The following is a 26,647-nucleotide window of genomic DNA, read 5'->3' as shown; positions in this document are numbered from 1 at the left end:
CCAAGGGTTCCTTCCTTTAAATTTTTCTATTTTCATTTTAATAATTTTTATATTTTTAAGTTTTAAACTTTGTCTTTTATATTTTAGTTCCGTTGATTAACAATGCTGTGTTAGTTTCGGGTGTATAGCACAGTGATTCAGTTACACACATAGATGTATCTGTTCTTTTTTCAAAGTCTTTTCCCATTTAAGTTATTGCAGAGTGTGGAGCAGAGTTCCCTGTGCTATACAGTAGGTCCTTGTGGTTATCTGTCTTAAATACAATAGTGTGTACATGTAAATCCCGAAGTCTCACTCTCTCCCGCTCCCAGCCCTGGTAATCAAGAATTTGTTCTCTAAGTCTGTGAGTCTATTTCTGTTTTGTAAAGAAGTGTTTTATTTTTTAAGATTCCTCATGTAAGTAATGTCATATGATGTTTGTCTGTCTGACTTTCTTCGTTAGTACAATAATCTCCAGTTCCATCCATGTTGCTGCAAAAGCCATCATTTCATTCTTTTTATCTAAGAGCTGTTTCCTTTAGAGTTGAAGAAACATCTGGCTTTATTTGCCATCTAGTGAAAAACACACACAACTGCCTTACGGGGATGACAAGCTGTCGTTAGCTATGTCCACTTTAATTAAAAACGCTCAGTGTACGGTTTCATCTACCTCCCACAAAAACGCAACCATGAAAATAAAAGGCTTCCTCTTCCCTATATGATAGCAGCAACTGTGTGGTAATCGACCTTGAGTGTCGGTCCCAGGTCTCCGTTTCCAGCAGGCAGTCATCTCCCAGTGCCACTTGCTGAGATGAAGCTGTTGCTTCATTTGACTTCCTTTGCAAAGCCTGCAGGTTCAGCTTTGATGCGTGTTCTGGAAATTGGCAGGTTGTATAACCTTGAGCAATACTTTAATTCTGTGCTTACACCTTTCACAAATGTAGTTTTGGAAAGTCAAATAAATCTGTATTTAAAATTTTACATACTGCAATCTTTTCACTCTACAGTGTCATACAGAAGAGAAGCTCTTTTATACATATTTATCTCTCTGCCACCCTGCCCTTCCTATAGTATCGAGCACGCAGGAGAGTATTAGCGGCAATTGAAATCACTGATCAAATCCAGAAGATGGTGACATTTGTTTAAGTGCTACGGCCAGTGGCAAGCATCGTACTGTAATGCCAATCTGAAAACCATTATCTCTTTCTTGTGCCTAAGTACAGAAAATGCCCCCAGATGTCCAAGTTTACCTTTAACCTCGGATTTTATTGGACTTTTTTCTTTGTTCAATATAAAGTTTAATAAACTTCTGAAAAATTGGGATGAAAAATTTAAAAAGAAGATTAAAGAATGTTTTGATAGAGAAAAGTTTGCAATCATACAACTGGTGAAAATTTCATTATCCTTTTTACAATGTGGTAGTCATATTTTTGATCACTTTAATCTGGTTTTTTTTTTTCAAATTGATATAGTTAATTTACAATGCTGTGTTAGTTTCATGTGTGCAACAATGTGATTCAGTTATGTATATAATATATCTGTATTATATACACTAATGTAATATATAGTCTCCTATATGCTATATATATGTATTATATACAATATATGTATTATCTTTCTCAGATTCTTTTCCATTATAAATTATTACAAGATACTGAGTATAGTTGCCTATGTTATACAATAGGTCATTTTTTGCACTTTTATTTATTTACATTTGATTTTTATTTATTTATTTACTTTTGGCCATACTCTGTGGCTTGCATGAGCTCAATTCTTCATCCAGGAACTGAATTGAGCCATGGTTGTGAAAGCTCAGAATCCTCACCACTAGGTCACCAGGGAACTCCTCCATTTTTGCGCTTTTAATGCTGCTGTCATGATAGGTACATTGATCAAAGTCAGATAATCTCTGTTATGTTGTAATCAGAGGACCATCCGTGTGAAATCTTACTAATTTGTTTATGAATGAAGATGCTCTCCTACCTCGACTCTTCTTACTCCTCTAGTGTTTCTAAATCTAACTGGTAGAACTTTAATATCTCACAACTAGCCATGTCATGTGAGATGACCCTAAGTCACTCTAGGGTCACGTGGCAGTGGAGACTTGCAAACTCTCCAGCCTTGCTGAGGCAGAGACTGTGACAGCAGGAGCCAGTAATTTGATGCCTTCAGTGTGATTCTGATGTGTGCCAGGATTTGGGAACCACTGCTTTAGCAGCAGACAGTGTATCCCTGTTTATACTATATTGAACTTTCTGACCTGTAGAACTAGTTACTGTAGAAGTCCACAGGTTTGGCAAGCAGATGGGTGGGGAAGGGAAGGATTGGGAGTTTGGGTTGAGCAGATGCAAATTAGTCTATATAGGATGGGGGCTTCCCCGATGGCTGAGCAGGTAAAGAATCCGCCTACAATACAGGAGACGAGGGTTCAATTCCTGGGTCAGAAAGATCCTCTAGAGGAGGGCATGGCAACCCACTCCAGTATTCTTGCCTGGAGAATCTCATGGACAGAGGAGCCTGACAGGCTACAGTCTATAGGGTCACAGAGTTGGACACGACTGAAGCGACTGAACACAGAGCATATATAGGATGGATACACAACAGTGTCCTACTGCATAGCACATGAAACTGTATTCAGTATCCTGTGATAAACATCCTGGGAAAGAATATGAAATAGAATATGTATATGTATAACTCAGTCATTTTGCTATACATTAGAAATTAACAGAACATTGTAAATCAGCTATACTTCGATAATATTTTTAAAAAGAAGTCCACAGATATACCTTTACCTACTTTGTTTTCTTTTCTGTTGAATCAACTGAACAATAAAAAAATTAATCAGATTCTCTTCAAACATATGATGGATTAAAAATAAAATAATAATATCATGCTATACTAATATAATATTAGTAGTAAGAAGGTATTAATATGATATAACATACAATAAAATAATGAAATAAATATAAGAAGTTTCTATTGCTTAATGCATTGCTTAATACGTTTGAAAGATTTTTTTTAGAAACAAATTTTCTTAATAAATGACCTGCCTTTCCACAGATGTGCAGTGGGACTTCATAGGGAAGAGAACAATATGATTTGAGATTTTAAAATACAACAGATACATTTAAATATAATATCGAGGCAATCAAAGTTGATGTCTAAGACACAACAGTAGGGAAAATTATGTCATAAAATAATGATTCATGAGTACTCTGGGGTGATGTTCATTTCCCAAGAAATAAGACTCTCCTCAGCTTCTAGCATAAGGGAGTTTGATGTGTCAGTGTGGTGAATTATTGACTATCAGATAATATGTTATCATTTGAACCAATTGTATAAGTTAGGATTCTGGTGGCAAGTGACAGAAAACACTCAAACTGACTTAACAGCAGAGGGAATATATGACTTGTGAAACGCAAACTTCCAAGTGCAAGGTGGCTTTGTTAAGTGGAAGTGTTAGTCACTTGGTCAGATCCAACTCTTTGCGACCCCTATGGACTGTAGCCCACCAGCCTCCTCTGTCCCTGGAATTCTCCAGGCAAGAATATTGGAATGGGTAGCCATTTCCTTCTCCAGGGGATCTTCCTGACCCAGGGATCGAACCCAGGTCTCCGGCATTGCAGGCAGACTGTTTACTGTCTGAGCCACCAGAGAAGCCCACAGGGTGGCTTTCAGTTCAGTTCAGTCGCTCAGTCGTGTCCGACTCTTTGCGACCCCATGAATCGCAGCACGCCAGGCTTTAGGGAGGTTCAATTTAGCATTTCAAACAATATCCTTAAGCACTTTGCTTTTGGACTTGGCTGTGTGGAGCGCCCAAGCTCCTGTCTGCTCTTCCCTTGAAGGGCCCATAGTAGACACCCACCTCCTGGAAGCCCTTGTGGGTGATAAAGTTAATTTTTTGCTCTTCCAAAGGTCTTAGAACATCTTCTTAACTTTTGTTCTATTCAGGTCACGTGTTCATCCCTAAAACCACCTACAATGATCAGACATTTGGATGCATTAACTGGCTTAAAGTTCTCAGACTTCATGGTCTCAGGCTACACTTTTTAAAATTATTGAGGACTCTAAAAAACATTTGTTTATTTAAGTTGTACCCATCAATAGTTACCCCACTAGAAATTAAAACTGAGAAATGCAAAAAATGTGTATTTATGAATTTATTAAAAAAACCAGTTGTAAAGCCAATGCACGTGAACATAACAGTATATTTTTATGAAATGCAACTCTACTTTTCGTGTTCAAACAAAATTCATGGGAAAGGCAGCACTCTTACATTTTTGTCAATTTTTTTAAACATCTGACTTGACAAATAAGAGCTGGGTTCTTATATATGCTTCTGAATTCAAGCTGTGGTGACAACATTGTTTTTATTGACATAAAAATAGAGTTTGGCCTCATGTGGATGTAGTTGGAAAAGAGAGGAATTTTTAATAATCTTTCAGATCATTGTGTGTGTATATGTGTGTGTGTTTTTAATACTACACCAAAACTTGTCATATAGTTTCTTAGTTGCAATGTGGATACTAAAACTTTTGAGTGGTTCAAAAACCACTCATGAATTGTAAAATCATGCATTGGTTATTTAGAAAATACTGATTCACTGGTTATGTACAACTTTCAAATGCTGATCGATTTATTGCACAGCATTAAAAATTCACATCTTCTTTTAAACATCAGAAAAAGCCTATACCCACTGTGACACTTCAGAATCACAGTGGCAGATACCAGTTTTCCAAAATCCACTTTTTGCTAGAAAACTGTCAATGGATCACTGGTAACAAGTACTGTTAGATGTTTTTCTTGAAGTGGCAATCTCAATTTGTCATATTTGTTTGTGAAATACCCAAACTGAATACCCATAGCTTGTTAGTTGTTTTTTTTTTAAAAATGGTATTCCATAAAAAAAAAGTAGCCAGCTTAACTCACAGCTCAAAGAATAGTATGCATGTTTCCTCAAGAAGACCATAAGAACTCAGTATGTAGTAGAAGTTTATATGTATCTATAGAACTTCCCTGGTGATCCAGTGATTAAGACTCCATGTTTCCAATGCAGGGGGAACAGGTCTGATCCCTGGTCAGGGAACTAAGATCCCACTTGTGTTGGTAGGGCCAAAAATTTTTAAAAAGAGAGATATAAGTTTGTATATATTTGTCACACAGAATATTTAAAAAAGACATGTATTCAAAGACACATTTAATAAAAACAGTCATTTTTACTGTTCCATCAAGGACATCCTCCAGTAAAATTGGCATTTTACTTTGAGTGTGTTACCGTGAATAATAGCATTATTAGGAATACAGGCCGATTTCATTGCCTTGGTTTATGCTGAGGTGACAGCAGTTTTATCCAGCATTGCTTTTGCAACATTATTACAAATGACAACTTAGAAAAAAAGTGGGTCGCATCTTAGTTTCATTATGGATATAGTTCTGCCTTTTTAGAGTGCCTGAAAACATTTGAAGGATTCCCCGGGGGTTCCCAGGCTGTACTTTGAGAATCACAGAGGTCAGCCATCAAGAACCCTGGTTACAACTGAGACATGGGTCATTTCCGCTAAGTCACAGGGAAATATTGTCTGGAGAGACAAAAATGTACTGTTTCAACAAAAGTGTTAGTTGCTTAGTGGTGTCCGATTCTTTGCTATCTCATGGACTGTAGCCTACCAGGCTCCTCTGTCTATGGAGTTCTCCAGGCAAGAATACTGGAGTGGGTTGACATTCCCTTCTCCAGGGGATCTTCCTGACCCAGGGTTTGAACCTGAGTCTCCCACACTGCAGGCAGATTCTTTACCATCTGAGTCAGAGTAAAAGAAAGCAGAGTGACAAAAATAGCAGATGCAAGACTTCCCTAGTGGCCCAGGGGCTGACTCCGTGCTCCCAATGCAGGGGACACAGGTTCAATTGTTGGTCAGGAAGCCAAGATCCCACATGCGGCAACTGAGTTTGCACATCGCAACTATAAGATTCATCATCCTGAGTGCTGCAAATAAGAGCCATCATAGCCAAATAAATAAATATTAAATAAAATAGCAGATGCTTCAGACAACTGTCCAGGAAGGTCATGGGACCCTTTGTCCACAAAGTTCCTAAGGATCAAGAAGACGACCTTGGTCCAGATGATTCAAGCCCTGTCCTGCCAGAAGGCACCAGGGTGTTGGTTCATGTTCCTTTTAGTCTGTCAACTTTGTCAGATCCTATAACCACACTGCAGCTGTGTCACATGACCCATCAGAAGAATGCCTGCTTCTATTTCAATAAATTCAACAAGTCAAGGAGAATAGAATTCTAAGGCCAGCACTGCCACTGATCAGCAGTTTTGACTTTGGGCTGTTGTTCAACTTCTTGTTTCTGTCTTCTTGTCTAAAAAATAAGGCAGGTTGAGTAGATCATCACTAAATTGTTGCATAGACCAGATTCTCTGGGAGAAACAAGTGAAATCCTGTGAAATGCCTTGGGCTGTTGTACTGTGTTCCTTTTGATCTGTTAACTCTGTCCGTCTACCTGAAATACTACCAGTGTGTAAAAGTACCTATCGTCTGTCTTCAGAAATAGACACCACTTACCTCATATCAGATCAGCCAAGGGTTTGATTCTTTCTTTAGTCATTTTCTTTTACACTCCACACCATCCCAAGTCAGGGCAACTGAAAGAATTCATGGCTGTCCTGACAGGTTTAGTAATATACCAATTGTTAAAAAAAAATACTTTGATTACCACTCCCCGGATACAAGACATCATCTCACATGGGCATTCAGATAAGGTTAACCTTCTCTCTTTCCTCCTTGACAGTCTTATATCTTTTCCCAGTCAGGCTGTTTTTCTCCCAAGGTCTCCAGGAATTCATTCTGAAAGGACAACCTTAGTTGCTCTGTGACATACAGATCAGGAAGAGGGCTTTAGGTCCTTCAGATTTTACAGAATGAGATACCTACCAGAAAAATGAACATCTCTTTTGTAACATTCCTCATAATTTAACTGTTCTGTTCTGCTGACCAATTCTGGGTCTCTGTAGCAGAATTGGGTTGTTATCCTTCTACCCCTCAAGAAGGGTTAAGTGGGGAGGGGTAAAAGAAAGAAGGATGGGGGAAAATATCCATAAATATCTTCAACTATGCACAGGATCAAAAGCACTCAGGATCAAAAATATATAAAACAGTAAAGCAAAGCTGTGTGCCTTCTGAAAAAGTGGACCTTTATGTTACCATCTTAAGGAAAGTAGACATTTATGTCACCGTGGTCCTTGAACAAGGTCTTGGAATTTTTATGAAGATGAACAGAGGATTGGAGAAGACAGAGAAATACTGTCTGTTTAAATGTTATTTTGGGACATTATAGCTTGTGGTTATTCTTTATTGTGTAATTTTAGCATCTTAGTTTTATATCTTCAGTAAATGAAAGCACCCTCTGAAATAATTAATCCATACGATAAGTCACCCTGTTAACTGAGCACCTCCTATGCCTACGGTTCTGTTAGAGGCTAGGGCAATCTTGATGAGAAGTACATAGATAGAGAAGTTTGCTACTTAGTATGATAAATGACACATTGATTGCATGTCAATTACATGCAAGGCAGTAGATGCCTAATAGAAGTACTTGTGGAGAACAGGGAAGTTTATAGAACTTGGTCAAAGAAGAATAAATCAGGGATGACTTCACTAGAGGACTTGCTATAAAGGAGGTCACAAAGGAAGCATGAGATTTATCCAGATGAGGAAAACAGTTGAAGTACCTTACAAGGTACAAGGTCCCCAACCTTTTTGGCATCAGAGACTGGTTTCATGGAAGACAGTTTTTCCACAGATGTTGTGTGATGGGGGATGGTTTGGGGATGCTTCTCAAAAAGAGCTTACACCCTAGATACCTTGCATTTGTAGTTCACAGTAGTGTTCCCAGTCCTAATGCTGCCACTGACTGAATGGAAGGCAGGGCTCAGGTGGTAATGCAAGCAAGGGGGAGCAGCTGTCAATATAGGTGAAGCTTCTCTGGCTTGCCTGGAGCCCACCTCCTGCTGTGTGCCCTGGTTTATAACAAGCCACAGACTGGTAACTAGTCTGTGGCCTGGGAATTAAGGACCCCGGTTCTATACCAGGGAAGAGCATGGGCATTTAAACACCCAGATGGGAGCATGGGGTACCTTGGGGCATAGCAGAGGATGCAGTGGTTGAGATCTTATACACACATAGGCTTTGCTGATTCTTGAGACTAATTTGGGATAACCCAGTCGGGTTATCTCACAAGAGGAAGTTCAGGGTCAGGAAGACTGTCACATTCATTGTCCAAGAAAACAGGGCTGTTGAGTGCCTGTTCTTGAGCTGGAATCTGGGTCTTCCTTCTACGAGGATAGGGATGTATCTACTATTCCATGAGATTCCAAGAGGTCTGGGGGACTCAGGGCCTGCTCACAGCCTCCCTGGTCTAATCTATTCTTTGTCGTCTGGCTATCTGTCTATGAAAGATTTCTTAACTCATTTGATGAAAAGTAGGGTTTCTGGCTAGTAGGAAGCGCTCTTTGAACTGGGTTAATTGGTCTGAAGCAGCATTAGCTTTCTGACTGAGAGTATATTATGCTCTCAACCTATTACATTCTACCATGGAAAAATTGCTAAATTCAATGTCATCTTTCAAACACATGATTTGGGAATCCAAGAATTACCTGGACTTGGACTGTCCAATTGAAATCAAGCTATAAAAGATTATCCACACTCAGAGGGAGGAAATCCTTGGTAGTTGAAGCCAAGGTTTTATTCACTCAGTCATGTCTGACTCTTTGTGATCCAATGGACTGTAGCCCGCCAGGCTCCTCTGTCCATGGAATTATCCACGCAAGAATACTGGAGTGGGTACCCATTCCTTTCTCCAGGAGATCTTCCCAACCAGGGATTGAACCCAGATCTCCTGCATTGCAGGCAGATTCTTTACTATCTGAGCCACCAGGGAAGCCCAGTTGAAGCCAAAGTCCTCCATAAACTTTATGAATTTATTAATAAATACATAGATTATTCTACCAAAGTTTCAATATTTCACTGTAAAACATTTTTCAAGAAATATGTGTGTATATGTATATGTATAAAGCCATCAAAATAAAGTGGTTTTTCTATTTCTAGAAAGAAATCTACTTATATTCTGAATTATTATATATTACTGTAATCATTATATATAGAAAACTTTTACCTACCATTAATCCAAGTGGATAGTGTCCAAGAATTCCAGCTCTATCTCATAGTACAAATCATTCATAAACTAGTTTTCTGCCCTTTTCATAACTGAATTTAGCCCTGAAACCTCCTGAGATTTATATTTTTAATATCTCTATTTGAATGAGGGTTGTCCTGGTATCTGGACAGAATGCTTTTCTTTCTGAACTGTTAATTGTGCAGAGAACCCAGAGATAAACAAATTGATTTAATTTTAATCTGCTTTCATGGTGATGCATAATGATAACTGGTTTCTGTCTCCTAGGGTTGAAAACCACAGCCCTTAATAAGAGTTTTCGGGTATATTATGCAGCTCTAAATAGCTTATGTTGTGCTAGACTGCTCTCCATAAATTATTCTAACTCCAGCAGTATCTCGGGGACTCCTAGTTCTTGTCTGCTGCAGATTTTCAATCACTGAGACTATTAGTGTGACATGAAGCAACTCTGAGCCTACTTCTATGAAGAACAGCACTGATTGCATGCCTAGTGTTCCATAAATGGGATTAGTTCTGGAGAAACTAGCCATGCTCACTGTCCCTGGTGAATAGCAGCACAGGTAGAGAAGAGACACACAGGCTTTCACACACGGTCATCGGAAATGAACTTCACATAGTAGGTGCTCAGACATTGGTTAGATGAATGATTTGGAGTTGTTTATTTTGCCTAATTATTTTGAATTAGGCATAGCTATCGCCTAGTTGGGGCTTCCCTGATTAGCTCAGGTGATGAAGAATCCGCCTGCAATGCAGAAGACCCCAGTTTAATTCCTGGGTTGGGAAGATCTGCTGGAGAAGGGAAAGGCTACCCACGCCAGTATTCTTGGGCTTCCCTTGTGGCTCAGCGGATAAAGAATCCGCCTGCAGTGCGGGAGACCTGGGTTCGATCACTGGGTTGGGATGATCCCCTGGAGAAGGGAAAGGCTACCCACTCCAGTATTCTGGCCTGGAGAATTCCAAGAACTGTATAGTCCATGGGGTCACAAAGAGTCAGACATGACTGAGTGACTTTCACTTTACATTGCCTAGTTAGAATAAGAATTGACTCTCAAAATGGGACAGAATTTTTAGGTTCTTAACTTGCCCTTTTTCAATCCCTCAGAGAAGCATTATCTGAATCCTTCAACATCAATTGTCAGATCATCAGTCGCTCAGTCGTGCCCGACTCTTTGCGACCCCATGAATCTCAGCACACCAGGCCTCCCTGTGCATCACCAACTCCCGGAGTTCACTCAGACTCACGTCCATCGAGTCAGTGATGCCATTCAGCGATCTCATCCTCTGTCGTCCCCTTCTCTTCCTGCTCCCAATCCCTCCCAGCATCAGAGTCTTTTCCAATGAGTCAACTCTTTGCATGAGGTGGCCAAAGAACTGGAGTTTCAGCTTTAGCATCATTCCTTCCAAAGAAATCCCAGGGCTGATCTCCTTCAGAATGGACTGGTTGGATCTCCTTGCAGTCCAAGGGACTCTCAAGAGTCTTCTCCAACACCACAGTTCAAAAGCATCAATTCTTCGGTGCTCAGCCTTCTTCACAGTCCAACTCTCACATCCATACATGACCACAGGAAAAACCACAGCCTTGACTAGACGAACCTTTGTTGGCAAAGTAATGTCTCTGCTTTTGAATATGTTATCTAGGTTGGTCATAAATTCCTTCCAAGGAGTAAGCATCTTTTAATTTCATGGCTGCAGTCACCATCTGTAGTGACTTTGGAGCCCAGAAAAATAAATTTGACACTGTTTCCACTGTTTCCCCATCTATTTCCCATGAAGTGGTAGGACCGGATGCCATGGTCCATTTTCTGAATGTTGAGTTTTAAGCCAACTTTTTCACTCTCCTCTTTACTTTCATCAAGAGGCTTTTTAGTTCCTCTTCGCTTTCTGCCATAAGGGTGGTGTCATCTGCATATCTGAGGTTATTGATATTTCTCCTGGCAAACTTGATTCCAGCTTGTGTTTCTTCCAGTCCAGAGTTTCTCATGATGTACTCTGCATATAAGTTAAATAAGCAGGGTGACAATATACAGCCTTGACGTACTCCTTTTCCTTTTGGAGCCAGTCTGTTGTTCCATGTCCAGTTCTAACTGTTGCTTCCTGACCTGCATACAAATTTCTCAAGAGGCAGGTCAGGTGGTCTGGTATTCCCATCTCTTTCAGAATTTTCCACAGTTTATTGTGATCCACACATTCAAAGGCTTTGTCATGGTCAATAAAGCAGAAATAGATGTTTTTCTGGAACTCTCTTGCTTTTTCCATGATCCAGCAGATGTTGGCAATTTGATCTCTGGTTCCTCTGCCTTTTCTAAAACCAGCTTGAACATCAGGAAGTTCACGGTTCACATATTGCTGAAGCCTGGCTTGGAGAATTTTGAGCATTCTTTTACTAGTGTGTGAGATGAGTGCAATTGTGGGGTAGTTTGAGCATTCTTTGGCATTGCCTTTCTTTGGGATTGGAATGAAAACTGACCTTTTCTAGTCCTATGGCCCCTGCTGAGTTTTCCAGATTTGCTGGCATATTGAGTGCAGCACTTTCACAGCATCATCTTTCAGAATTTGGAATAGCTCAACTGGAATTCCATCACCTCCACTAGCTTTGTTCGTAGTGATGCTTTCTAAGGCCCACTTGACTTAACTTTCCAGGATGTCTGGCTCTAGGTCAGTGATCACACCATCGTGATTATCTGGGTCGTGAAGATCTTTTTTGTACAGGTCTTCTGTGTATTCTTGCCATCTCTTCTTAATATCTTCTGCTTCTGTTAGGTCCATACCATTTCTGTCATTTATCGAGCTCATCTTTGCATGAAATATTCCTTTGGTATCTCTGACTTTCTTGAAGAGATCTCTAGTCTTTCCCATTCTGTTGTTTTCCTCTATTTCTTTGCCTTGATCGCTGAAGAAGGCTTTCTTATCCCTTCTTGCTATTCTTTGGAACTCTGCATTCAGATGTTTATATCTTTCCGTTTCTTCTTTGCTTTTCGCTTCTCTTCTTTTCACAGCTATTTGTAAGGCCTCCCCAGACAGCCATTTTGCTTTTTCATTTCTTTTCTATGGGAATGGTCTTGATCCCTGTCTCCTGTACTATGTCACGAACCTCATTCCATAGATCATCAGGCACTCTATCTATCAGATCTAGGCCCTTAAATCTATTTCTCACTTCCACTGTATAATCATAAGGGATTTGATTTAGGTCATACCTGAATGGTCTAGTGGTTTTCCCCACTTTCTTCAATTTAAGTCTGAATTTGGCAATAAGGAGTTCATGATCTGAGCCACAGTCAGCTCTTGGTCTTGTTTTTGCTGACTGTATAGAGCTTCTTCATCTTTGGCTGCAAAGAATATAATCAATATGATTTCAGTGTTGACCATCTGGTGATGTCCATGTGTAGAGTCTTCTCTTGTGTTGTTGGAAGAGGGTGTTTGTTATGACCAGTGCATTTTCTTGGCAAAACTCTATTAGTCTTTGCCCTGCTTCATTCCGTATTCCAAGGCCAAATTTGCCTGTTACTCCAGGTGTTTCTTGACTTCCTACTTTTGCATTCCAGTCCCCTATAATGAAAAGGACATCTTTTTTGGGTGTTAGTTCTAAAAGGTCTTGTAGGTCTTCATAGAACCGTTCAACTTCAGCTTCCTCAGCATTACTGGTTGGGGCATAGACTTGGATTACTGTGATACTGAATGGTTTGCCTTGGAAACGAACAGAGATCATTCTCTTGTTTTTGAGATTGCATCCAAGTACTGCATTTTGGACTCTTGTTGACCATTATGGCCACTCCATTTCTTCTGAGGGATTCCTGCCCGCAGTAGTAGATATAATGGTCATCTGAGTTAAATTAACCCATTCCAGTCCATTTCAGTTCGCTGATTCCTAGAATGTCAACATTCACTCTTGCTATCTCTTGTTTGACCACTTCCAATTTGCCTTGATTCATGGACCTGACATTCCAGGTTCCTATGCAATATTGCTCTTTATAGCATCGGACCTTGCTTCTATCACCAGTCACATCCACAGCTGGGTTTTGTTTTTGCTTTGGCTCCATCCCTTCATTCTTTCTGGAGTTATTTCTCCACTGATCTCCAGTAGCATATTGGGCACCTACTGACCTGGGGAGTCCCTCTTTCAGTATCCTATCATTTTGCCTTTTCATACTGTTCATGGGGTTCTCAAGGCAAGAATACTGAAGTGGTTTGCCATTCCCTTCTCCAGTGGACCACATTCTGTCAAATCTCTCCACCATGACCCGCCTGTCTTGGGTTGCCCCAAGGGCATGGCTTAGTTTCATCGAGTTAGACAAGGCTGTGGTCCTAGTATGATTAGACTGAATAGTTTTCTGTGAGTATGGTTTCAGTGTGTTTGCCCTCTGATGCTCTCTTGCAACACCTACCATCTTACTTGTGTTTCTCTTACCTTGGGCGTGGGGTATCTCTTCATGGCTGCTCCAGCAAAGTGCAGCCATTGCTCCTTACCTTGGACGAGGGGTATCTCCTCACCGCTGCTCTTCCTGACCTTCAACATGGGATAGCTCTTCTAAGCCCTCCTGTGCCCACGCAGCCAAATTAGATCCCCTATTTACTTTCTCATGACACCTGAGACTTCTTCAGTCCAGTCACCATGATCCATTGTCATGTAATCATTTGTTTATCATCTGTCTTCCTTTATTGGCCATTGTTACCAACCATTAATGGGACTTCCCAGGTGGCTCAGTGGTAAAGAATCCGCCTGCCAATGAAGAGACACGGGTTCCATCCCTGGGTTGGGGAAATCCCCTAGAGAAGGACATGGCACCCCACTCCTGTATTCTTTCCTGGGCAATCCCATAGACAGAGGAGCCTGGTGGGCTACAGTCCATAGTATCACAAAGAGTCAGACACAACTTATCAACTAACACAACAACAGCCATAGGCTAATATCTACTCTAGGAAGAGAACTGGGTTATGTTTTCCCATAACCGTGAAGGTAGGCATGCTATGACTTGTTCAGACTAAAGACAAGTGACAGTGACATGTCACTCCACCACGGATGCAAGGGCAAACTGATGTGAAAAGTTTCCATCTTTTCTTCTCTAGTGGGGGTCTGCCAACATTCCAGATGGTACAGCCTCTCTTGGCTCTCCCACTGACCCGGGTGAGCAGGTGCACAGATGAGAAATAACCTTGTGTCATTTATTTCGTAGGCATGAATTGTTATTGCAGCATCACATGCCCTAACCTGACTGTTCATTCCCATTAACTTGATAAGCTCCATGAGAACAGGAACTGGAACTATTTTGTGCTCCACTGTACCCCTAGCAATAAACAAGGCCAGGTACACGGATGATGCATAGTAAATGTTTTTAATTTACAAATAAAACCCTTGGGATCTCATCAATGGAGAACTGGGCTCATTCTTAGAAATTTACGTATGGCTGAACTTATAAGTGTGCCTCTTTAAGCTTCAGTTAGCTTCGAGTGCTCAGACACTCTTCATATTGAAGCAAAATGCACCTTCTATCAATGTTTCTACGTTTCTCTGGCCTCTCAGGTGTTCACGTCCCACCTACACCCCACTTCACTTCACACTTCTCATGTTACTTGAAGCCATGCTCATGTCCTTTCTTATTTTACCAGTAGATTTTCAATATGAAAACTTTCCTTATATCTTTTAGATTAGATTCACATGACAGGAAGCAAGGTTATACTTGTTCTTTCTACATCAAAAAATATTATAGAGAAATCGAAGTCTTTTTAGGTGGGCTTCGTATCAAAGAATCTGTCTAGTTGACATTTTTCTAGGTGTCTTCCAACATTGAACCCAAAGTAGAAAGACTATTAATAAACACTTTTGATTTAGGGAGGAAGAAGTATTCTAGGTTAAATCATAATCTCTGCATGTTAGATGAAAAGGAATGAAAATTAAAATAGATTTCCTGTCTATTCTCTCACGTATTACCTCATCTAACCTCACAACATGTATAAAATATTACATGTGCAGAAAACTCAGAATCTTTGTAGTTGCTGGAAAAAATAGCTGGTGTGTTCAGTTAGGTGTTGATGGGTTGTCTGTGATTATTAATCTACCAGAACTCCATTCTTCTTTTGGAATTTTGAAGACAGTTTTAAATTATAAAGGTCTTCAGCCTGGGGTACATGTATGCCTGATGTTATGCCAAGCCATTCAAAGAGTATATAGAAATAAGTCATTCTCTTGAAGAGAACATTTAAGACATTCTCTTAAAAATGGAATCTGTTTTCTGAGTTCTCTACTTCCATACATTGTCTTTCTTGAAGTTGATGTACCATGAAGGTACCCATCAGCTTCTTATTTGTTCTATGCACCCATCTAGGATCTCACTTGGATGGATTGCACTGGGTAAAGGCTTAGGAGCTGTAGACAGTTTAGTGATATTAGTGCCTTTGAGAAAGCAGATTACTCTAATGACTAGATAACAAATTCCTTTGTAAGCCACAGAATCTCTAATCCTTTGCTTTTAACAAAGCAGTAGAAGGGGCTCTGATCACACTGTCAGATCTTTAAACATCCCCTTTGAGGATGAATCACAATGTGGTGTTCCTCTTCTACAGAGTTGAGAACCACGAGTGACATCTCTGTCACAAAGTGCCCTGGATTCCACCTATGAGGTCGAGTTGCAGGACTGGAATGGAAGCTGACCATCTCATTCTTGCAGTTCATGAAACACATCCTATGATGTGAAACACATCCACTGACATGTGCTAACTCAGGAAGAAGGTTCCTGAACTAGAACATCTTTATCCGTTTGCTGTAATTGCTACCCCTTCTGTATTCTTCTCTTTATCTCAGAGCAGAAACCTGCACCTATGCTTTCCAGATGTCCTTTCCCCATGTCTTGCTGGGTTAGAGTCTGCCAAGCAGAGGCATGAGGCTTTGGAAAGTAGAAGAGAATAGGCGTTGTTCTCCTGTGTGGCTTCTGAAGATTCCAGATATTCCCAGAAGCTGGGGAGCTAGTACTGGGAATCATCCATTTTCCTGCAGCAGATGGTAGAGATAGTTGGAAGGGGCTTTCCAGCCCTTATTTCCAGGTTGCCAATAGTTTCTGCTTCCTTGTATTAAATACTCTCCACTTGGACTTGCTTCAGTTCTTCTACCCTGATGGGACCCACAGGAACCCTGCATTTCTCTGCTCCCATGGAGTATGCTGCAGTCATGTGACTTGCTTTGGACAATCTGATGTATGTCGCTTCCATGTAGAAGAAAGTATGAAACATGGGGTGATGTTTCATGTTCTATCTTCCTTTGGCTGAGAAATTCTAAAGCACCATCAGTCTGAATTCTTCCCTGTCTGCATGCATGCATGCAAAGTCACTTCAGTTGTGTTCAACTCTTTGTGACTCTATGGACTGTAGCCCACCAGGTCCCTCTACCCATGGAATTTTCCAGGCAAGAATACAGGAGTGGGTTGCCAGGGCCACTCCATGGGAATCTTCCTGAACCAGGGATCGAACCCCCGTCTCTTATGTCTGCTGCGTTGGCAGGCGGATCTGAGCAAAAAATAAATCTGTTACTCTAAGCCAGTAAGCATCAGGGTTGTTTGCTGCGTCAGCATAAGAAGGGCTCTCCTGACTATAGAACCCCCTTCCTGTTATTAATCAATTCATTCCCGATAATCCTTCACTGTCTTGTGTTGAATAATTATTCTTTCAAATACATATATACATATATATATATTCTTAAATGTATACTGAACATAATTGTAATGCATCTCAGTCTAGAATTTTAAAAACCACATTTAGAGACGTGGACACAGGGAAAAATAAATTTGAATTTATATACATATATCTGTTGCAAAGAAGTGTGACAGAGTAATCAATAAAAAACTTTCAGGCACGAAAACATAACACATTAGAGTTAACTTCTGTGAAAGAAATAAAATGGATATACAAACTAAAAGAGAAAAAAGAAATATAAAATTCAAGCCTGGTAAAGAACAGGTGGTCTGTGTGCTTTTTTAAAACAAATAATGGGAGGTATCAAATCACTACAATATTTAGATTCCGGTGAATACTTTGATATAGCAGTTTAATTTTAAAATGCCAATGGTTACAATATACTGAAAATTTCAACCTTTGCCGCTGAGAAGGAAAGTTTTAAATGCCACCTTTCAAATGTGCCTGCAGAGACCTTGTTTTGTAAAAATTATTCTGGAGCATTACTATCCCACGACATTTTCTATGACATGGGTATGTTCTCTACCTATCCTAGCTTACAGAGTAGTGCCTATCTGCATGTGTTATGTTCTCAAATTATGGTTATGCCCCTGAGGAACTGAATTTATCTTATCTTTACTTTTTTTTTTTTTTTTTTTGGCCACTCCATGCAGCTTGCAGGAATCTTAGTTTCCCCAATCAGAGATGGAACCTGGGCTCTGTTGGCAGAGAAAGCTCAGAGTGCTAACCAATGTACCTGTGGGGAAGTGCCAGTCTCTACAATTTTAAATTTAAATAGATTCACAGGACCAAGAGCTAACTTTTTGAATAGTGCATTTTCAGGGTCTGTGCACGCCAGGCGAATAGTTATGGGCTATCAGATGGAAAAAAGAGCCATACAAGTAAGTACATGTTTAATTGACTCACTTTGCTGTACAGAAGAAACTAACAACAGTGTAAGTCAACTGCAATAACCATTAAAAAAAAAACTTTAAAAACTAGCAAAAAAGGGCCAAGTAAAATTGTGAAATTATTTACATTCACTGCTGTAAAAGAAGGGTAAGCACTTGAGGTATGTTCAGCAATTTTTAACCTCTACAAAGACAACCCTGTCCTTCTCACTTCAGCACCTGTGGAAGATAAAGCTCCATTCCATTGCCAGAGGAAGTGCAGTGAGAGGCATCCCCGTTGTAATGAAGGATATGTTGGGATTTGGCTCAACTTGGACTGATGGGGTGGAGTTTCAGAGACTTCTTTCAACCCAGTGAGGATCTGGGTGCCAGGTGGTTTGGTGTTGGCAGAAGTGGTGGTCTAGATAGAGATACCACTTCCTCCTCTCACTTTGATACATGGGCCAGTGATGGGGTTGGTGGGGGTGTGGACTGCTGCAGGTGTTTAAATTCAAGGATGAACAGCTCAGAAAACAAGTGAATGTTTTTCCCATTGCCCTGCACATTCCTCAAGGCTGTATTCAAGTCAGTTATATATGCAAGCAATGAAGGCAGAAAGGAAATGTAAAACTCCCTGCGACATCCTCTAAACTTTGCCTTCATTCATAATTCATGAATATTCATGAGAGAAAACCAGTGTCTTTATGGAGGAAGTACAAAGCACAATATGTAAATCACTTGTAACCCAATTGCCCAAGATGTCACTACTCAGTTTTGACATATATGCCCAGCCTTCTGATACATATCTATACATTCATCTATAGTATCTACAGGGAGGAACATATCAAGTAAAACTGTAATGTCAGAAAGTCTGCTCACTTAAATCTATATCATAAGTTTATTTTCTTTATTCTTCTTTTGTTTTCACTGTATTCAGATTCTAGGGGAGATATGACATAGATTAGCAGAATCACATTAAGAACCTTAAAAGTCCTAGGCACTGTCAGATTATGAGAACCACGTTCTTCTGCTAATTATTTTCCAGTAGAAATAAAACATGAAAGGCAAAATACATTTTCAAAGGCCCAAAAAATCTTCTGATGATGATCTAATATCCTTTTTAGATCAATGACTTTAAAATAAATGTCTTTTGTTTCTCTAGCTTTTTTGTGTATATATTTCACACATATTCTGCACAGTAAACAATGAACACTTCTCAAGTCATCAATTACTAAGGGGTCAACCCAGGCTTAATTCTGTGGCTGCAGACCCAGGTCATGCCACCTGGCAGCTTGTTCTTTGAAAGATACTGCCTAGAACAGATCCACCTTTTCATTAAGGCATCCTCAAATTCAAATGTGCTCTATGATAGGTTAATATTTTCTTATGCATCCAATCTGGCTGATACCCTCCCAGCTCTCTATCAATGCCATGGGGCTGTCAAACTCCAGTAAACAATGGGTTTAAGTTCTGTATAAACAGGTTCTCTTTCCAAGTAGGGGACAAGAAGACACTGTGATGGGTTTAGTGACGTGGTGCAGTTCCTGTTGGCATGTTTTCACTAGCAACCTAAGAATTGGCAGGATATTTGGTGTCTTGGAAGGACAGAGAGAGACAGCAAAATAGCTGGGGAGGATACACTGGAAAACTGGATGCTTTAAGTCACAGTAGGGCTAGAAGAAAGGTTATTCAAGTGACTGGGACTTCATCAGGAATAGGGAGAAAGCGCCAGAGATCAGACCATCAATATCTCAAAATCACAGGCTTGGTGACTTGAGGGTCTGATCTAGCTTGAGTGCATATCATTGAAAAATTTTAGGAAGTTGAACTCAGGTACTACCATCTTAAGCACCATAAGCCTTACAGTCTGCCTCCTACAGGGAAGCTGGTTGGATTCCCCCTGGATACAGGTCTCCAGATTTCTCTTCCTCATAAAAGGAGAGTTACTTGGTGGGGAATATCAAATTCAGTGCATGGTCACATTTTATAGGTCTCTATGTAAGGGATCAAATTGCCAACATCCGCTGGATCATCAAAAAAGCAAGAGAGTTCCAGAAAAACATCTATTTCTGCTTTATTGACTATGCCAAAGCCTTTGACTGTGTGGATCACAATAAACTGTGGAAAATTCTGAAAGAGATGGGAATACCAGACCACCTGACCTGCCTCTTGAGAAACCTATATGCAGGTCAGGAAGCAACAGTTAGAACTGGACATGGAACAGCACACTGGTTCCAAATAGGAAAAGGAGTACGTCAAGGCTGTATACTGTCACCCTGCTTATTTAACTTCTATGCAGAGTACATCATGAGAAATGCTGGGCTGGAAGAAGCACAAGCTGGAATCAAGATTGCCAGGAGAAATATCAATAACCTCAGATATGCAGATGATACCACCCTTATGGCAGAAAGTGAAGAGGAACTAAAAGTAATGAAAGTGAAAGAAGAGAGTGAAAAAGTTGGCTTAAAGCTCAACATTCAGAAAACGAAGATCATGGCATCTGGTCCCATCACTTCATGGGAAATAGATGGGGAAACCGTGGAAACAGTGTCAGACTTTATTTTTTTGGGCTCCAAAATCACTGCAGATGGTGAGTGCAGCCATGAAATTAAAAGACGCTTATTCCTTGGAAGGAAAGTTATGACCAACCTAGATAGCGTATTCAAAAGTGGAGACATTACTTTGCCATCAAAGGTCTGTCTAGTCAAGGCTATGGTTTTTCCAGTGGTCATGTATGGATGTGAGAGTTGGACTGTGAAGAAGGCTGAGCGCTGAAGAATTGATGTTTTTGAACTGTGGTGTTGGAGAAGACTCTTGAGAGTCCCTTGGACTTCAAGGAGATCCAACCAGTCCATCCTAAAGGAGATAAGCCCTGGGTGTTCATTGGAAGGACTGATGCTAAAGCTGAAACTCCAATACTTTGGCCACCTCATGCGAAGAGTTGACTCATTGGAAAAGACTCTGATGCTGGGAGGGATTGGGGGCAGGAGGAGGAGGGGACAAAAGAGGATGAGATGGCTGGATGACATCACCAACTTGATGGACTTGTGAGTTTGAGTGAACTCTAGGAGTTGGTGATGGACAGGGAGGGCTGGTGTGCTGTGATTCATTCGGTCACAAAGAGTCGGACACAACTGAGCGACTGAACTGAACTGAACTGATGTGAGAGATGATAGTGAAGAGAAGGTGGTAATAGATGGGGCCGGGATCAGGCTTTTTGATTCAGAAAAGAGAACACAATTAAAGGAGCATGCATGAAACTAGAAGGGAAACAGTTAATGACAAGAGGTGATAGATAAATAATCAATAGTTAGATAGATGATAGATAATTAACACATGATTGATAGGTAGGTAAGTAGATAAATAAAAGCTAAGTAGGTAGGTAGATAGACAATTGATAGATATGTAGATAGATGATTGATATGTAGACAGGTACGTAGAAAGAAAATAGAAAAACAGTTCAGTTCAGTTGCTCAGTCATATCCGACTCTTTGCGACCCCATGGACTGCAGCACATCAGGCCTCCCTGTCCATCACCAACTCCCGGAGTTTACCCAAACTCATGTCCATGGAGTCAGTGATGCCATCCAACCATCTCACCCTCTGTCTGTAGGACAGACATCTCTGTAGAAAGACAGACATATGGTTAAATAGGTAGATAAGATTTAATATGGGAGATAACACCATTTCAAGGTTACGTTCCCATTGCAAATTGAATCTTTCAATTGCCAATCTTCGTACACTTAAATGGCTTTGTTGGAAGTTTTCCATGTAACACACAGGTTTACCTTCCTCATTGTGATGTTTATTTCTGAACACAGTTTGTTCATTTACTCTCAGGCCCCAATAGACATACTCTTTTCCAATCTGATGGGAAGGAATTTAGAGCAGGAGAGAAACCTACTAATCCCTGTAACAAGAACTTTTCAATCAGAGGAGGACTTACTGTTGTTTCTGGCCGTGTGTGTTACTTCTTCTTTGCAGTTTTGTATTCATCACCTTAACCAAAACGTCAGAGAACACTGAGTTCTCTTTGTTGTTTAATGTCACAGGACTGTAATTAAACTGTTAGACTCTGTGGTCACTGATGCAAAGGCAATGTTAGACTCTGTTAGTTCCATGGACAAAAGCAGGGGTCCCGAACTTGGTTGCCTTCAAGAGGCAGACAAGTAATACAATTGAGTGAATTGGGCTTCTCTGGTGGCTCTAGAGAAGGAAATGGCAATGCACTCAAATATTCTTGCCTGGGAAATCCCATGGACAGGGGAGCCTGGCAGGCTACAGTCCATGGAGTGCCAAAGGAGTCAGACATGACTTAGTGACTAAACGACAACAGAATTGAGTGAATTAGTTCAGGTTGGGCCTAAGAAAATTGTTGATGGATGAAGATGCACTAGGGGATGGTGGACACCAGGGAAAACTGGACAACTTGTGTACCGTTTCAGGTGGTAGCCTCAGTTGATTGGTGTTTAAGGCAGCAGATCAGGTACTGTTATACACTATGTTTCAAGACAAGTCAATGATGTGGATTCTTAAAGGAAATGCTTTAATTTGAAAATAACTGGTTCAAATTATCAAAATGGAATAGAACAATGTCAAACAAGAGATGTGTAGGCTCAATTCAGTCCATGGGCCGCCATTTATGACTTCCGAGGGAGAAACCCACCTTCCCAGGTAGAGCCCAGCCTCCAATGTAGACTAAGGACAGGCAGGCAATGGTTTTCCAGTTTTGCATCAGAACATTGTTGTTGCATTTTCTCTTGCTACATAGGCTTCCCAGGTGGCTCAGTGGTACAGAATCCGCCTGCCAATGCAGGAGACACAATAGACATGGGTTCTGTTCCTGGGTTGGGAAGATCCTCTGGAGTAGGAAATGGCAACCCACTCCAGTATTCTTGCCTGGAAAATCCCATGGACAGAGGTGCCTGGAGGGCTACAGTCCATGGGGTTGCAAAAGAGACAGACACAACTGAGCAACAAGTGCTAGTTTTTCTTGCTGCATAACACATCTAGTGCTCCAGACAACACCCATTTTCTTCATTCATGGATTCTGTGTGTCAGGCATTGCGAAGCAGTGTGTCTAGAGTAAATGTCTCTGCTCCATTGTTATGGAACCCAGGTCCAGCCACCCGCTGCTCGAAAGCCGATTCTTCAGAGACCTGTGTTCATAGGGAGGGAAAATTTGCTTTATTGTGGAGGCTGGCAACAGGAGGAGAAGGTGGATTCCCATCTGAAAACCAGCCCCCGATTGCTGCTCAGGGAACAGGAGCTTTTAAAGGGGAGTTTAAGCGTTGTATAGGCAGAGGGAGGGAAGAGAGCAGCATAGTCATCTCAACATCAGTAATGCAGTGATCTGACCAATGTCACCTTGGTTGTTTTATTTATATATTTATTTTATTTTTGGCTGTGCTGTGTCTTCGTCTCTGTGCGGGCTTTTCTCTAGTTGCGGCAAGCAGAGGCTACTCTCTAGTTGCGGTGCTCGGGCTTCTCATTGCAGTGGCTTCTCTTGTTTTGGAGCACAGGCTCTAGAGTGTGCAGGCTTCGGTAGTCATGGCTCCTGGGCTCTAGAGCACAGGCTCAGTAGTTGTGGTACATGCTTAGTTGCTACTCGGCATATGGGATCTTCCCGAATCATGGAGATCAAACCCATAGAGATCAAACTACCTCATGCAGATCAAACCCATGTCTCTTGCATTGGTAGGCAGATTCTTTACCACTGAGCCACCAGAAGGTGGTTAAAACACCTTTGGTTGTTTTGAGTACAGTTAATTTTTAGTTCCATGGTCTATTCCCAGTTTTTTGAGACCAGTTCTTAGAACTGTGTGAAGTAGAGCAGCTGATACCATGGCTTCAAATAGGTCATCATGAAGTCATCATCCACCTGGGGGGGCCTTCAGTATCTGTAAAACACCTCCCAGGAGATGGCTCTGAATATTACCTATGACTCTTGAGGAGAAAATAAAGGTCTTTGGCCTTGCTTAGTGACTAAACTAGTATATTTTATCTTATGTAAAGGCTTTGAGTATAAAGTACAACTAAGTTCTCTGGCCAAGGTGGTGCTTACACCGTGAAAGTTGGGGCTTCAACCAGGAAAGCTTGAAAGAGATGACAAGACCATTGATGGTGGGAATCCTGTTAAGTCTCACTGCAGACATGCCTGATGGTGGATGCTGGCTCATTCCTGGGCCTCAGCTGGGCGTGTCCTCCAAAGCCCTGTCATCCTTAGCAGTAGGGCTGCATCACAGCATGGCAGCTTCAGACTGCTCAGGAGAGGCTCAGCATCGTGGGAAAACCATGGAAGCCGACGGATCTTCTCTGACCTAATTCACAAGTCTTGTACCCTCTCTTTTGCCCTACATGCAATTCTCCCTCCTTCACAGAAGGAGAGACAAGCTCACACTGAAAGAAGAGATAGATGCTCTTAGGGTTGTTTTCGGACAAGACAACCTTCCCTATCTGCTAAAAACCAGTAGACTGAGGTGATGAAAGCAAAGCTGAATGGAGATTTAAATCAAGCCATTAAAATGTACAGGCTGTCTCTTCCTGTTTATCAGAGCCTCTGTGTTCACCTCCCCTGGTTGGCTTTGTAGTTTACAACCAGCTTAGCACTTAGCTTTCAGCCAGAGTCGTGATTGCAGGCTGGTAATGGCTGTGAAATTGTTACCTAAGTGTTGTAGAAAGTGAAACAGCTGGCTGCTGACAAACACCAGCCCTGCAGCATGTGGGCTGGAAGGGGCCGCCGCGCAGTGTCAACAGAGATGCTGGTTCACATGTGAGCTGAGGATCCCTCTTTGCTGTCACTCAAGAGCCTCATGGATCGCAACAGGAAAGAACAGTCTCCGAGGTGCAATCAGGGAGGACGAATACCAAGCCTTCCCTTTGTTGAATAAATCCCACTTTTCAGTAGTGAAAGCAGAGGAATTAAATCCTTACCCTTGGCTCCCAAGGCTTCAACATCAAGTTTCTCTATCAGGATTTTTTTTTTTTTTTGACCACACTCTACAGCATGTGGGAACTTAGTTGCCAGACTAAGGGCTCAAACCCGCAACCCCTGGAGTGGAAGGCAGAGTCTTAACCACTGGACCACTGGGCAAGTCCCTGTCAGGATTTTTTAAATATAAAAATATGAAAAAACACATGAGAATGAAATAATAATTAGTTTCGAAAATGAAATGTATCCCTTATATCTGGAATCTAAAATATGACACAAGTGAACTTATCTCTGAAACAGAAACAGACTCACAGATACAGAGAACAGACTTGTGGGTGCCAAGAGAGAAGAGATGGAAGAGGGATCAGTTGGGATTTGGGGTTAGCAGTTGCAAACTAGTGTACAGAGAATGGATAAACAGCAAAGTGCTACTCTAGAGTATGGGGAACTCTATTTGGTATCCTGTGATAAACCATAATGGAAAAGACTATTCAAAGAGAAGAGAATGTATATAGAAGTATAACTGAGCCACTTTACTGTATATCAGAAATTAACAAAACATTGTAAATCAACTATATGTCAATGAAATAAATTTTTTTAAGACTGGAATTATCCTTTTTTCACCCAGTGAGTGCCATTGAATCTGGAAAATTCTCTCTTTCACCCAAAGAACAGATCTTTCAAATGACTGCCTGATCAGTTTATTTGTTATCTAATCAGAACTGAAGAAACATTCACAGATTCTTACTCAGGCTTTCAGTTTATATGTTCCTAGGAAAAGGAGTCAGAGTAGAATTTCTCTAAAAGAGAGTATAGTCCGGGTTATGCTGCTGTAACAAACAGCCCCTAGACTGCAGTGTTTTGAGGCCAGCTGGTTTTATTTCTCCGTCACACTACATATCTGCTGGTGCCCCTGCTTTGGTGTGTCCTCAGTCGGGATCTGGGATGATGGGAAAGTCACCACCTGGAACACTCACTGTCTCTGGCGGGGAGGGGAAGACATCACACCGAGCACGCTCCAACCTCACCAAATGTGATGCGTGTCTCTCCAGCCCACATTTTATTGGCCAGAGCCACAAACCCAGATCTCACTTCAAGGAGAGGTGGAGAAATAAATCATACCACGCACCTGGAAGAAAAAACAGGAAAGTCATGCAACTGCCACTCTCTACAAGTGACAGTACATGTCCTAAGTTTCCCTTTCTTTGTGTGTCTAATAATTCATCAGGCGTTCTAAGGAAGCAGCCAGTCTTTCTAATCTCTTCTTAAAAAAATATTTTTTAAACGTTAAAAATTTTTTAAACTTCATTTGTCTGTTTTTGGCTGCATTGGGTCTTTGTTGCTGAGCTTGGGCTTTCTCTACTTCCAATGATTAGGGGCTACTCTAGTTGTGGTGCACATGGCTTCTCATTGCTCTGGCTTCTCTTGTTGTGGAGTATGGGCTCTAGGCACACGGACTCAGTAGTTGTGATGCACAGGCTTAGTTGCTCTGAGGCATGTGGAATCTTCCCAGACCAGGGATTGAACCCATGTCCTCTGCATTGGCAGGCTGATTCTTAACCACTGGACCATCAGGGAAGTCCCTCTAATCTCTTTTAAATCTTGGTTTTCTCATTGTGCAATGAGAAAGTTGAACAAGTTTTGGAAATACTTTCATGGGGGGGAAAATAGCTTTCTTCTTCGTTCAAGGCAATCCCATGTCTAAGTGCAGAGTAAAGTAAATGTCGCACAGTTGTGTCCGACTCTTTGCAACCCCATGGACTATAGCCTACCAGGTTCCTCTGTCCATGGGGTTTTCCAGGCAAGAATACTAGAGTGGGTTGCTGTTTCCCTCTCCAGGAGATATTCCCAACCCAGGCATCGAACCCAGGTCTCCTGCGTTGTAGGCAGATGCTTGCTTTACCATCTAAGCCACCAGGGAAGTCAGAAGGTAGGATCAACTTTTCCCACCCCCGCTTTGAACGTAGGTATAGTCACGTGACTTGCTTCAGCC

General features: G+C 41.2%; 1 protein-coding gene across 1 annotated transcript in view; it reads left to right on the top strand.

Annotated features, from left to right (window-relative positions):
- The window catches only part of TMEM132D (transmembrane protein 132D), an 895,992-nt gene that overhangs the window by 379,476 nt on the left and 489,869 nt on the right, over positions 1 to 26,647 (top strand). The gene's annotated exons all lie outside the window — the stretch shown is intronic.

Source organism: Bos indicus x Bos taurus, chromosome 17, assembly GCF_003369695.1.
Source record: "Bos indicus x Bos taurus breed Angus x Brahman F1 hybrid chromosome 17, Bos_hybrid_MaternalHap_v2.0, whole genome shotgun sequence".
NCBI lineage: Eukaryota > Metazoa > Chordata > Mammalia > Artiodactyla > Bovidae > Bos > Bos indicus x Bos taurus.
Note: the sequence above shows the minus strand (reverse complement) of the source record. Positions and strands in the feature narration are given on the sequence as shown.